The sequence below is a fragment of the Neofelis nebulosa genome, chromosome 5, assembly GCF_028018385.1.
Source record: "Neofelis nebulosa isolate mNeoNeb1 chromosome 5, mNeoNeb1.pri, whole genome shotgun sequence".
Classification (NCBI taxonomy): domain Eukaryota; kingdom Metazoa; phylum Chordata; class Mammalia; order Carnivora; family Felidae; genus Neofelis; species Neofelis nebulosa.
The window spans coordinates 43362756-43378391 of NC_080786.1; the positions used below are offsets into that span (position 1 = coordinate 43362756).

Below are 15636 nucleotides of genomic sequence, written 5' to 3' on the forward strand. Positions count from 1 at the left end.
TAAGAATTCTGAGCTGGAGATAATGAACTTATCCCGGATCATCCAGGTGGGACCAATATAATCGCAAAGGTCCTTAGAAGAGGGAGGCAGAAGAATCAGAGTCAGAAAAGGACAGGCGCTGATGGAAATAGGTCAGAGTGATGCCATTGCTGGCTCCAAAAATAGAGGAGGCAGCCAGGAGCCAAGGAATGCAAGCAGCCTTTAGAAAATAGAAAAGGAAAAAAAGAAAAAAAAAAAAAAAGAAGACTCTCCCTTAGACCTCCAGAAGAGGTAATCCTGCTGACACTCTGATTTTAACCCCAGTGAAACCCATTTCAGATTGCTCACCTCCAGAACTGAAAGACGATAAAAGTGTGTTGTCTTAAGCCGCTTTGTGACAATTTGTTCCAGGGCAAACGAATACACCACCCACCATCATGTTATAATTAAAATGTTTAGCTATAAAGATAAAGCCATGACTCCCCCTTGTACACACACACATACACACATGCACAAATACATCTACAACACACTCATACAATCACAGATTTGCAAAATCCTGCATTGCAACCAAGATGTAAGCCACTGCAAAATTAAACTATTTCACTCACAAGTTTTCTTTGCATTTTCAAATTTTGTAAAAGCTGATAATTAAAAAGCTGCCTTCTATTTAATTAGCTAATCTAACTATAATGAAAAATAATATTGACAGTATGGATGCAAAACAAATATAGTCAATCTCCTGATCTTAAAGGCATTGTTAAGGTAAAAATGTAAGATACTCAAAATCATCATTTAAAAGAAAATCTTCCTTGGGGCGCCTGGGTGGCTCAGTCGGTTAGGCGTCTGACTTCAGCTCAGGTCACGATCTCGCAGTCCGTGAGTTTGAGCCCCGCGACGGGCTCTGGGCTGATGGCTCAGAGCCTGGAGCCTGCTTCTGATTCTGTGTCTCCCTCTCTCTCTGCCCCTCCCCCGTTCATGCTCTCTCTCTCTCTCTCTCTCTGTCTCAAAAATAAATAAACGTTAAAAAAATTTTTTTTAAATAAATAAAAAAAATAAAAGAAAATCTTCCAAAGGAGGTAATTACAATATAATAACAAAAGATTTCATAAGGACATGACCCTTAAAAATCAAAGTGAGTAAAAGTCATTGTTGAAAACTTACAAATCTCTTAGAAATTTCTTGGTTTCAAAAAATGAGCAGGAATCTCACTACTAAAAGAGAAACCCAAGAAGCTTTGCACAAACATCTGTTTTTACTAGCCTTCTTGTACAGCAGTAAAACCCTTGGTTGTCCCAAGGCAAGACCTTAGGAAGTGCCCACCAACAGTTTAAACAGCCATTACACATGTACTGTGTTCTCATCTCTGCCCTAAGGAAGTTCAACAGCAACCCAGTACTTTTTTATTTACATGCTTATTAAAGTCACACAGGTAAAACGTTTCCTAATGTGTTTTCAGAACACGTTTTATTTTAGTGCTTTCAAATGTTTTGAGGATAATTGTTAGAGGGATGAAAAAAAATATAGGAGCTCAGTCTGAGAATAAAAATCTGTTTTGGCATTTTAATGTCTAAAGACTCGAGAACTGCCAAATGTTTGCTAATCAAGAAGCAGTAGAAATTCACAATCAGTCCCCAAAATATAAAACAATTCTATTCACTGTAAAAATATGTTTACTGCACTTACTTACCGGCTGTTTAGCACAAATGTTTTTTGTCCCAAAGTGGAAAAGCTGGCAATTCTTTAATTTCCAAAGTGCTCATAGAGTGCAGCTGTAGATATACAAGGCTTTTGTTAATAGCATATCCAGGTACCATTTGCTTCCCTTTTGTCAGATATCGCCTTTATTTGAAGTCAACAGAAGCCCTTTCCCTTTTCCCTCTGGCATCATTTGTAGTTATTGTATTCTCAGAGAAAGCACAAGGCATCAGGGCATGGACTGATTTTGCTCTGAACCCATTCAGATGCAATGTTGACATTTTTGGGGTAACTTTATATTTTTTTGCTTTCTAACGCACTACAGTCTTCAAAAATAGCCAAGAGTATTGCACTCGGGACTCATCAACATTAAAATATCTGCTACCCAGAGTAAAATTCCAACAATAACTACAGTTTTTAACAGCTCAAAGTGCACACCTTGTACTTGAAGGAATTTCACTGTCCTTTTTAAAAGGCAATTTCTTTAGTTGAACTGTAGTCTCACCTCCCTTATTGGATCCCAAATTTCCTTTTCAAGTGTGAATCTTAAGAGATCAGTGGACTAGCCCTTGTTGATATAATCTTAGCCACACAATAAAAGCATGGTCATCAGAGGAAAAGATTACCTTTAATGTATAAGAATAATGACTCAAGAAATCAGTAAAATAATTCTTTTGCCCATGAAAGTAAACCAAGATTACAGCTGTCTTAACTCCTCTTTTGGAACAAAGATGTTTGGTGTTGAAGAAAGAGGAAAAAAATAGTAAAAAACGTAAATTTTTTAGCAGTAACAAAAATTCAAAAAACACATGTGTGCACAACTATTTTAGAAGGAGAAAAATGGTAAGAAAGGAGCTTTAAAGAGTTAAGTCTATAAATGTGCTCTAGCAAATGTGCTACAAATGGTGTATGTGAAAATATAAACCACAGGAGCATTACCATGTTACCTGGGCTTCAGTCTGTCAGCAAAGTAGGCACTAGCTTACGAGATCCTCAGGGTTCCTTCAGATGAGAGGACCTTTCTCAGAAACCCAACTTTTTTAGCTTCCACCAATTTGGCACCCTTTTCAGAAACTCACATTTTGCTACCACCTCTTAAAAGGCTTTTAAAAAACACCAAAATAATCACTATAGAAGTCAGACAGACTGTTACCTAGAATATCAGATTCATCCAAAACAGTTCACATACCTGATTAGCAATATTCCTCTGAGTAAAATTGGAAGTTCAGAAAGATATTTGATGGAACAGGTATTTTGGGTACTTGTGTCTGAGGCCACTTTAAACTTCACAATAACCCTCTAAGGGAAATAAAACTCCTATTAAAGCCTTAATTAAGTTAAAAAGAACTCTAACAGGAAAACATAAAAGCCACACAGCCACTGCTGACTCCAGGCATCGAGACCTATAAAAGAATATCTAAGAAGCAGAGATGGGGCTGGAACATTTAGAGATGCATGAATCTAAATTTCTGTTTCACCCTGCATTTTCCAGCCGCCATATTGGCACAAGACAAAAGACTCTAGAACGTTATGTAGCATTAATCATTCAACAACATGCCTTGCATACGGCATGGTGTGGATTTTTTCTCCTAGACCTAGAAGCCTGATCATTATGGAAGATTATATATGGGAGGCATACATCAGGTCAATGCCCACAGGTCAGAAAGGAAGAAGTTTCAAAACTAAACAAACTTCCAGTTATAAGATGATTAAATTCTGGGAATCTAATGTACAGTATGGTGATTATGGTTAGTAATACTGTATTATATACTTGCAAGTTGCCAAAAGAGTAGCTCTTGAATGTTCTGAACACACACACACACACATACACACACACACATACACAATGGCAATTATGTGAGGTGGTGAAGGTACTGGCCAAGGCTATTATTGGTAATCATTTTGTGATACAGAAGTGTATCAGATCAACATGTTGTATACCTTAAATTTATGCAAGGTTATATGTCAATTATATCTCAAGAAAGCAGGGGAAAAGTTAATGGAATGTAGGTTAACATGGTCTGAGAACCATGTACCATGCAGAAAACACATATATCCAACAATCACTTAAACTTCTGACCTCCTTTTCCTCCAATTCCTTAAGGATAATCAACAAAACACATTTTCAAAAATCGATGGCATATGGAAGAACCACACTTGCGCAGAACGTGCCCTCCGCCTCCAGAGTGTGTGTGCACTCAAAGGCAGAAGAGGGGGAGGTTGGGGGGGGGGAACGGAGGGGGGGATGTGAACTCTGGTTGTGATGAGGGCTACACACCTGAAGTGTTCCCCATTTAGCCTTCCAACTGACGGATCAAATGAGAAACTGTTTTGCTCTGTTTCAGAACTGATTGACATTTTAATTATTCTACAGCTGGAAGTGTTAATCACACCAGAGAATGAGGGAATAATTCCCAGCTGGTAAAATTTCACACAATACCTTGGCAGGCACCAACATGCAGATAGTTTAAGTCATTTGTTAAAGAAAAAAAAAATCAATATTTAAAATCCCTTCACAAATTAAACCAGCAACAGTAGAACTGCACTTACAAAGCTCCTTAGGTATGATCTGCACTTCTTAGTTTTGACTGTCAGAGAGTCAAAACATTTTGTGATTCTGAGGAAATTACAAATTTAAATATAACTCGTGTGAATAGTGTGAGGTGGTTAAAAGGAATTAAGGTAATAAATTAGTTTTGTTGATAAAATATAAACTTTATTGCCCTTCAAACTTGTGCTATTTTTATCAATAGAAGCCTCTCTCTTAGAAAGTCCATGTTGTCTTTTAATGATTAAATATCTCAAAGACATGTTTAATTCAGAGAAACATTTGTTTAAGTTAGTTCTTTACATACTTATCTGATCAGAGGAATCACCTAGCACATTATTACAAACTCTCCTGGAGCTTCTGATTTGATAGCTCTGGAATGAACCCTGGGAATCTGCATTATCAAGAAGGACCCTGAGTGATGCTTAAATCAGACAACTTTGGAAAATACTGGGATGCATATTTGGATTTTTAAATTACACACTATTTAGTTCTATTTTCATATATAGAAAAATCTGGTTTTTTTCAAGTAATTAAAGACAGTGACAACTTCCAAAGCTAATTAAAATACAAAATTTCTGCCTATTTGTTTAAGTGAGAAAAAATCAACTTGAAATTTTTTCCATCATATTCTAATAAAAATTCAAGTTTTGACATGTAATAAAACTTTTGACAGTCAAATGTTTTTCAGTTTTTCACCTAGCTGTAAATGCTGAGAATGTGAATGTGCTTTCCTTTTAACAAAAGGAAAAGTTTTCAACAGAAAACACATTCTAAGAGGAATACTATTAACTTAGATATTAACATTTTGCCTTCAAAGCAAGTTTTTCTCTAGATTTTCCTTAATCTGTATGAAAGTGTCAAGCTTCAAAAATAATTATAAAGATGTTTTGAATCTATATGAAACAGCAACAGAGGCATGCCAGTGTCCCTGATTAATTAGGGAAAGTCTTGAAGAAAAGGACTGAGCTGTCCAACATTTAATTCTATATAGAGTGTTACTGTGCACCGGGTTTTGTTCTAACTAAAAAGGCAACCTCAAGGTAGTTATTATTATTATTATCATCATTGTAATTCCCATTTTACAGGCGTGGAGATAGAAATATAGTGAAAATAAGGAATTTACCCAAGATCACACATTTATTAAATTATTAGCAGATCTGGAAATCGAACCTATGAGGTCTGGCCAATTTAAAAAAGAAAGCTGGATCTTTATCTCTCCGATATACTGCTCCTTCACTTGTTATCGTTCTCCTAAATATATTAATAAAATATAACCAAGTTGGTATCCCTCATAATCCAACAGACTTTTTTCCCAATTCAGGAATAAAAAATCTAGAAATATTGAAAGCTCTCTGACACGGCTGTGGGGCCCTGACGTTATCAGAGGTTGTCCGTGATGTTCAGCAAGTTGCTGCTGCTGCTGTAGCTGCTGGTTTTAAACCTAGGGAAGTAAGGAAAGCATGGCATGACAGCAAATAGAACTGACTTCCAGAACTAAAGGTTTAGGAAGATATTCTCAGGAAATCTTTGAGTTGTAAAACAAATGAATCTGTCTGGGTTACTTTTCAGAGATCTCTTTAATAAACTGAGGAAGCAGAGACTAGATTGGTGGTGATCCCAACACATGAAAAGGATCACCTTTCTTTTCCACACCCATTCTGTCTTTCCCATTCCTTTGCTTCGGCTTTTAGTTGTAACAAAAATGAAATGGCTTCTTATTCTGTCATCTGATTTACAGGGGAAAAATGATTTTAAAAAATTAACTTCGCTCTTTCTCTAAGACTTAGGTTGTTTTATTTTAACAAAGAAGTAAATCCAGCCTACTTTTATTTTTATTTATTTATTTTTGTTATATAACTTATTGTGAAGTTAGCTAACATACAGTGTATACAGTGTGCTCTTGGCTTGGGGGGTGGATTCCCGTGATTCATCGTTTACATACAACACCAGTGTTCATCCCAGTAAGTGCCCTCCTCAATGCCCATCATCTATTTTCCCCTCTCCCCTGCACTCCCATCAACCCTCAATCGTTCTCTGTATTTAATCTCTTATGGTTTGCCTCCCTCTCTGAAACTATTCTTTCCCCTCCCCATGGTCTTCTGTTAAGTTTCTCAAGTTCCACAAATGAGTGAAAACATATGATATCTGTCTTCCTCTGATTGATTTATTTCACTTAGCATAATCCCCTCCACTTCCATCCACATTGTTGCAAATGGCAGGATTTCTTACTTTTGGAATAAGAAAACAGTTCTCTATGGATGTTGTGCACTCTGCTTTTTGTTGTTGTTAAGAATACTGAAGCAAATTGCCTCTGCTCTAGATTGTGAAGCTCTTAGGCCTTTGGGTTGCTGATTTACAAGCTTGATGTCAACATGCTGTATCTTTTTATGTTCCAGTTTATAATGCAGTTATGCAAGCCTCTTAAGCTATTAAGACATCATCATTGACGTTGCAATTTGTGTATATGTTTTATACCTCATTAAATTCTCATCTTTCTAGCTCACAGCAACAGGCTTCTGGCATAGGCTACGGCATAATCTCATAACATAATAAAAAATGTAAAATCATCACAGAGAAAGTTGATGGTTGAAATCTTTACCCCCAATAAATTGACTTATTGGAAATAATGGCTTTATACTCAAACAGAAATTTGTCTCTGGCACTGTTAGGTAATTTCTAAAAGCAGAAGTTTAGCATCTTTGTCAGTAAATCTTTGGGGGTTTTTAAAGCTGTATAAATGGCACATAGAATAACAATATGGGCTCTTTCTCTACAAAATGATAAAGTTTTAAATTCCCTAATAAGTGGATAAATTTGTAATTGATGCTACCTTCTCAATTCTGCAGTTTGTAATTCAGGAAGGCAATTTTTCCTTCTCAATCTTATGATGTTATCATGAGGAAATGTCTCATATGATTCCAGACACTAATGATTGTTTGGAATTTTCCCTGACCTGGTGATTAATTCCAACTCCTGACTCAGTGCCTCAGACCCAGTGGGAGGCCAAGAAGGATCTGTTTGCTGAAAATAACCAATTCATTTAACTGAATTACCTGTTACCTAAAATAAAAAAGCACTGTCCAAAGTCCACAGGAGGAAAGAACAATTAAGAAATAAAGAGATTCATTAGTTGTCCCCGTACACTCATATTTAAAAAGCTATTCATCTGTGTGTGTGTGTGTGTGTGTGTGTATATATATATATATATATATATATATATATATATATATTACATATATATATATATATACACATATATACATATACATGTTTATTTAAAGAAAAGTAATCTTGCAAAACATCTATGGAGCCTGGATTCTTCATATGAAGTGGAAAAAGTTGAGTTCTCATAATTAAAAAGTTGAAATAATGAATCTCTTTTCACACATAAAAATATTAGTATTGATAATAGACATATAAAGTGAATTTCATTATAATCTCTTATAGAGAATGTTTTTCCAATTTGGCTATCAACTGACAAATGTTTGTCCTAACACTTTGACCTTGTAGTTCCTTCTTCCAACTACGACAATCATTTTTAGTATATTCAGAGTAAGAAAACTTTGTAAGATACTAGCTACAGCTTATATATATATATATATATATAATAATATATATATTAATCATAAAAATCTAATAGGCCTGCAGAAATGGGTTTACCTAATTCGCATCTGCCTCACAATACTGACTCGATCTTCAGAGCAGTGAGCAGAGGAGAGAACTAAAGGAAATTTTTCTTAAGAGGTCTAAAACCATACTCTGAGAGTCTCACTCCCCAATCTATCTTGCTCCGTGCATACATAGATTACAGTAAATAAAATACGGGGTAAATAAATGATAGAGGATGTCAACAAAATAGTAACATTTGGCAAAGAATAAATCAATAGCAAAGACTAAACATTTGGCAAAGAATAAATGTCAACGTCAGATAAAAAGATTAGATTTGGGACAAAGAGAGAAAAGAAAAAAATAAGGTATTCTTTGCAGAATAGTTCTTCATGAAAAATGCTTTTCTCATTTATTTTTCTTTTCTGTTCCTCCTAACCCAGATTTAGTTTCAGACAACGATCAGAGTTAAGGGAGAACATCGGTTGACTGCAAGTAAAACACTTGTAATTCCTCCATAGGCAGGCTTAATCGCTGAGTGCCTGGTACCTAATACAATGTCAAGGACACAATGGTCAATCAATAGACATTTGCAAAATTAAAAATGTAATCTGCATTATGGCAAGGAAGAGTCTATTGCCAAAAAAATTTGCCTTTTAGAAGTTGATCAGACAGGCAACACTGCTGGCACTGGAGTCTCATTTACCCATAAATCCTATGGAATTTATTTTAACGCGATGTCGCGAGTGTTTAGTTGTAGGGGAAAATCTGATTCACACATCTGATTTATTTCTGCTTTGATAATCAGGGCTATTTTTGAAGGTCACAAAAGCCAAAGAGGATTTTTTAAATATTCCACTTATAAACTAGTTAAAGCCTCATTTTTATTATAAACTGGCACAATCTTTTTCTTAGCCTAAGCAATTTTACTATACACATTACGTGTTTTTTCTGAAAGAGATCTGCACTCTGAACTTCACGTTTGTTTGTTTGTTTTTCTGTTATCTGGTATACAGAGAGTAAATATGACACAGAACGCAGGCACCCACAGGCATGAGCCTGACAAGACTTGGCATATGGATCTCAGACACAGTCATGATTGAAGGATAATACCATTCTTCCATTCTTTTTTGAACTCTAGATCATCCAAGCTGCTGCTATTTGTATAGCTATGCCATACATCATCTCATAAGGCACGAGTTAATGTACTCTTAAAATATTGTGTTACACAATAATAATTACGTGCACAGAAATCACTGCAAATTGAATCACCTCCTAACTTTAGGGAGAACATCGGGAATCATAGGACTGAAATGCCAATATGTACAAGTCTACCGCTTATAGTTTTCATCTTGGACCACGTGCAAATGAAGTAGATGTCATGAGCAAAATAGATATGAGTACTTCATGTTCTGGAGAGAGAGTAACAACACATCTTCTGGAATGATTGTTGGTAATAAAAGAACTGAGGAATTCGGCAATCGACATCTGGCGAAAGTGATGAGGGAGAAAGAGCTACCCAGGGGTATGTTTTATTTCTGAGGGAGAGTTTGGAGAAGGAGGGTGAGTAGTATGTGCTCACATTTCTCAAGGGTTGGGTGTGCTGTTGATTGTTTGAACATGAACAGGAACGACCACTTAGGGTCAAACTAGTAAGCCCCCCATGGGTCATGAGAAACTACTGATGTGCTATTCTGCACTCAGTTTCCCCAAGTGCAGTATAAGTGGAGGAAGTGATCTCCTAACAAGACAGGCACTGAATTTTCTAGAAATGAAACAAAAGATGAGAGTAAAACCAGAGGAAAGTAGATTCACCTGTGCGTGTCCTCGAGTATTCAGTTAAAAATACTTAAACTCCACTGTATTGAAGTTAGAACTGCTCCCAGATGTTGGGGCAGAACTGACCCCATAGTTGGGATGGGTGTAAGGAAAGGATGTTTGAGATAGAGAGGAGTCCAGATGACTATTAGTTTCCCTCTCAACTGCTTTCTTTACTTCCTGTTTGGATTTTGGACTGGTTCCTGGCACTTCCTTTAGATTATGTCTTAATTCTAAAGCTAATAGCATGCTTAAAATGCATAGGGCAACTTGGTATAATGAGTATGCTCAGCCCCTTTAAAAGGAAAAAAAAATGCAGATCTCCAAGACTTTATCCAGAGGTCCTCATTTTGTGGGGGGAAAAAAGACTTGATAGATGACTAAAGAAATGCTAATATTGGGATGCTACTACTTCTGAATGGTTTATCAGAATTCTAGCACCCTTAGGAAATAAAAAAAAGAATAGATCTTTCAGTAAACATTTCTTGAGGGCACAAAAGTGTGCTAGACACTGAAATAGAGCAGTGAGCGAAGAAGCATGCTTCCTAACCTCAGGAAACTCACAATCCAGCAGGGAAGATAAACAAATAAAGAGGCATTTGTTTGAGAGGGGAAAGGCCAAGTTCTATGGAAGCACATATCCAGGCACCTTGCCTGCAGAAAGAGTCCTGGTTGACCAAGGTGATGAAAGAGGCACAAGGAGAGGAGAGGAGGCAGTGAAGAGTATTTGAGACAGAAATGACATTATGTGCTGAGGCCTAGAAGCAAGAGTCAGGCTGATACCCAGGAAGAGCTGAAACTTCAGCTCACCTAAAATTCAGAGCACTGAACACATTGGGTGAGTACTGGAGGTAAGGTTCCAGAGGGGTGGGACCAAGTCACATTCTAATATAAGAGCTGGGATGGGGTCTAGGCATCTTCATTTTCTAAAGCCGATTTTAAAAGTTAAGAGTTGAGAATCTATTCTTAACAAGCTCAGTTTAAGCCATGAAATTCAGTTCTTTTAGTAGCAGCTTACAGTTAGCTTCCTTTACCCTCACTACATGGCTATTTGGGGCTTAGTGGGGAGACTCAAGGAGAGTAAGATCCTAGATGGTCTTTCAGCCACTGTGAAACTGGGCTGGGAAACCGGGAACACTGTGTTGTGTTCCCATGACAAGACACCTTAGGCCATATATCCCCCAGTTCCACCCCCCATCATTTTAATAAGAATCCTCAAGCCGGTGGTGATGTTTATACTTATAGGACCACTTTTGTGAGGAACTGGTTTACACATTTGAAACAGGTTACAGATACATTTTGCTTTTAAAAGGAATGTTTATTTTTTAGAAACTTTGTTTTTCATATATTATATTTAGCATTTTAAAATGCTGATTGAAAAAAAGAAATATGGTATATTGAAATGTTAAGATTTGATTCCTCTATCCCTAAAAAGACTTCCTCTCTCTGAAAGAAAATTACTTATTTTGGGGGCTTTCAATTTAAGGGATTGTTTTAGGAATATCATTAAAATATTTAGCAAACATTTTCAGTAATACATTTTTAAAATATCTGTTATTACTCTTTTCCAAATTTCTTTCCATGATAGTGGAAATACTTAATCCACGCAGGGGATTAATTTCATGTAAACTTTTATGTCTTAAAGCTGAATTCATTTTTTTCACTGGCATTGAACACAACACCATCTGCAAGCCATTAAAAGGAAATTCCTTTGGAAAGCACTATAGTTTGAGTCTACTGAATGATCTTCACTTGGAATAAAGTCATTCATATGTTTCATGATGTTCAAAAGCAGTTATGACCTAATTAATATGAATAAATTTTATTTTAGTCAATATATTCTAAATCAGGTCTCGCAAATTATTTTTGTAATACTTGCTGTGTTCTTAAAAGTCTATGGATATTAATTTTATATTAAAATTGTCATTGTTTTAAAAAGACACTCTAAAATAGTAAAAGAATTCTTTGCAAAAAAATTGTCCCTCATGACACCAGCTGGAAAATAATTCTGTATAACATCCAATCATTTTGTACAATAAAATACAGCATACATAGCTATTCAGAGACTTAAGAAGGAGCACATGTAACAAATCCTGTTTTCCCTATACATTTCAAAACTAATTTCAGAGCTCTGTAGATTCTAAAAACATATACATACATTTACATACGTATAAATATGCCCCCAGAATATGTTAAAAGCTACTTATACATTCATGTAGCCTGTGTAAAATTAATACTCTTAAAAATAAAACACTAGATGTGCTAGGGAGGCTCAGTTGGTTGAGCTCTTGATCTCAGCTCTGGTCTTGATCTCAGGGTTGTGAGTTCAAGTCCCATGCTGAGCTCCGTACTGGGTGTGGAGCCTACTTAAGAAAATAATAATAAAAAATAAAAATAAAATCTTTGAAAACATTAAATTTTAAAAATGTATTCAACTTTTATGAATCTTTTTTCCTAAACAAAAAATAGTGCTAAAGTAAATGAGCTGTTTGAGTGAATCCTTTTTTTAAATTTTTTTAACTTTTATTTATTTTTGAGAAACAGACAGATCATGAGTGGGAGAGGAGCAAAGAGAGAGGAAGACACAGAATCCAAAGTAGGTTCCAGGTTCTGAGCTGTCAGCACAGAGCCCATTGTGGGGCTTGATCCCACGAACTGTGAGATCATGACCTGAGCTGAAGTCGGATGCTTAACCAAGTGAGACACCTAGGCACCCCAATGTATCTTTTTTTTAATCTAATATTAAAATCTTTGTAAACTTAACAGAAGACCATGGGGTAAGGGAAGGGGAAAAAATAGTTACAAACAGAGAGGGAAGGAGGCAAACCATAAGAGATTCTTAAATACAGAGAACAAACTGAGGATGGATGGGGTATTGGGGGAGAGGGGAAAATGGGTAATGGGCATTGAGGAGAGCACTTGTTGGGATGACTACTGGGTGTTGTATGTAAGCGATGAACCACGGGACTCTACCCCAAAAACTAAGAGCGCACTTTACACACCATATGTTACCCAGGTTTACAATAAATTATATTTAAAAAAATCTTTGCCTAGAATCTTGCTTGTATATGAATTTATCCCTCTGTCTTCATCTACCAACTGGAAATAAGCATGAAAATAATACAAAGACTTAAGAAGAAAATGAATTATATATATATATATATATATATATATATATATATATATATATATATATATAAAATAAGTTATTCCATAGTTTTATGGGAAATTGCTCAACTTTAGGAAGCATTAATAAATAATCCAAGCCAAAAACTTGCTTACTTACACAATACTCACACATTGGGGAGTCTTTCTTAAAACGCACTGCCCTTGTCGACTTTTACCTATTTCCCTGCCCAGGAAATAACACACATTTCAATTTAGGACTAGGAAATATAAGGTCAAACTAAAGCAAGGGGGAAATGTCCCATATTCTGTCAGAATTTGATCTCAAGGTAATACAGGCAAACACAGACTCAACTCCCAGAAACATATGTTAATTTGTTTAAAAACAGGGGTGTCTGGGTGGTTTAGTCCATTCAGTGTCGGTCTCTTGAACTCAGCTGAGGTCATGATCTCACAGTTCGTGGGTTCAAGCCATGTTTTGGGCTCAGCACTGATGGTGTGGAGCCTGCTTGGGATTCTGTCTCTCCCTCTCCCTTTGCCCCTCCCCAGCTTGTGCTCTCTCTCTCTCTCTCTCTCTCTCTGAAAATAAATAAATAAACTTTTAAAAAATTTCAAAAATAAATAAATAAAAATAAAAATAATTTGGAGTCCTTTTTAACCATATAGTAGTGTCTTGATAGGTGCAGATGTGGGGAGGAATGTTGCCCCACCAATCCTGAATAGCAAATAGAGAATATATATATATATATTATATTATATATATATTAATATTTATATATTTATATATATAATATAATATATATATTATATATATATTTATATATATATAAATAGAGAATATATATATATAATATATAATATATAATATATATATATATATAAAATCACCCATTATGAAAAATTAAAAATCCTTATAACCCTTCTACCATGGACCAATATTGATTAATTTTTTAAAAGTAAGTGTTTGATTTTTACTTTTTATTATGGAAAGTTTTGGAAGCCCTGGGTTGCATATTTACAGTTATTGACCTAAAGTGATTTTTCTTGTATTTATTTATATATTTATTTACTTACTTACTTATTTTTTATTTTTTTAATGTTAATTTATTTTTGAGAGAGAGAGAACGAGCATAAGCAGGGGAAGGGCAGAAAGAGGGAGACAGAGGATCTGAAGTGGACTCTGCTGATACCTTATATGGGGCTCAAACTCACAAACCGTGAGATCATGACCTGAGCCAAAGTTGGATTCTTAACTTATTGAGCCATCCAGGTGCCCCTATTGTATATTTTTAAACAGCACTAAGTGACTGTTTTCAAAGTGAAGGAGTTTACTTGCAGCGGCAATCTGCCTACCCAAGTTATACAAACTGAGGGGGAAAAAAAAGAATAGCTTTAACTTTCCCTTCTCTCTATTAATTTTCAGGATGTCCCCAATTTACCGATATATAGAATAACCGATTTATTCAATAAATAACTATTGACTGTTGACTGCAGGCTAAGAAATATGCTACACACTAAAGATGTACAGTTAAATAAGACACTGGTCTTCAGGTCTTAAGTCTACTGGGAGACTCAGACCTTTGAATAAACAATGGTACCACAAGGTGGGAAGTGCTATCATGGAGATAAGGTCTGGGCATTGAGGCTAGAGCAAGGAGCCATATCCCCTCTGCCAGACTAGAGTAGGTGTAAATATTGGATGTAAATATTGGGGGATGGGAGTTGTCCTGATGAAAGATGCATACCTCAAGTCTTCAAATTGGAGTTGGAATTTTTCAGACAAACAAGAAAAGGGCAAATAAATTTTGGGTAGCCTGACAAATCCAATTTAGGAACAAACCTTTCACCCTGCAGTCACCTGCATGTATTCACACCTTCACATATTTATTCTTCCCTTCGTTCAACTGATGATTTTACACATTTTTAGAGGCAAGGCTAGGAAAGAGGCTAAGAGATGATAAGATAAATAACTGTAAAACATGTAAGTGTTATAAAGATTTTTATAGTAAGGACATTTGTTTATTCAGCTATGGCTCAGGAAATGTGCAGGCACTAGAAATAAGATGGTAAGTATCATCCAGACCTCGAGGAGTAGGAGAAACACATTTTAAATAGTCCCATAAAATAAATGTGATAATTTCATCTAACTCTATCCAAAGGAGAAAAAACTGAAATTTCTATGATGGCAAAAAATGCTCCATGGAGGAATAATTGGCAATTGTTAAATTAATTGAACAAAGAGGCCATTAGGCTGAGGTTGATCTAATGCTGTCGCACCTGTATAAGCAAACCAAACTCTAGGCCTGTAAATACTTCCAGGTTACACAACAGAAACGTAAGAGGGACACCAATCACAAATAGCCAGCTAGGCTTTAAGTTATAGCCAATCAAATAATTTCTTTTCTTTGTTTCTGTACTTTCTCTATATAAGTCTTTCCCCTGGCTGTTGGTATATAAGTCTTTCTCCTGCTCCTATTACTTCCAGTTTGGCAGATTCAAATCAATTTTTTTCCCAAATAAACTCTTGAAAAGTTTTTAATATGCCTCGGTTTATCTTTTAACCCCATAAAGATTTTGAAAAATAAGTTTGCACTCACTATTTAAGTACGACAGGACAGAAGAAGGTGATATTCTTGACGTCTTCAGTCAAATGCACAGGACTGAATCAATTTCCACACTAGTTCTAAAATCATAGAAGGTTCATTAATCTCTCAGAGTCTTAGTTTTATTATATTGTCAAATGGGGGTAATACTAGTACCTGCTTCACAGGGTAGTTGTGAGGTAAAATGAACAAATAGATGTAAAGTGCTCAGAACAGTGCCTGGCTCAGCTGGCCCTTAAATAATGTTGGCTATTT

General features: G+C 35.8%; 1 pseudogene; it reads right to left on the minus strand.

Annotated features, from left to right (window-relative positions):
* LOC131513098 (transmembrane protein 258-like) overlaps positions 1-15636 on the minus strand; it is a 264845-nt pseudogene that overhangs the window by 206777 nt on the left and 42432 nt on the right.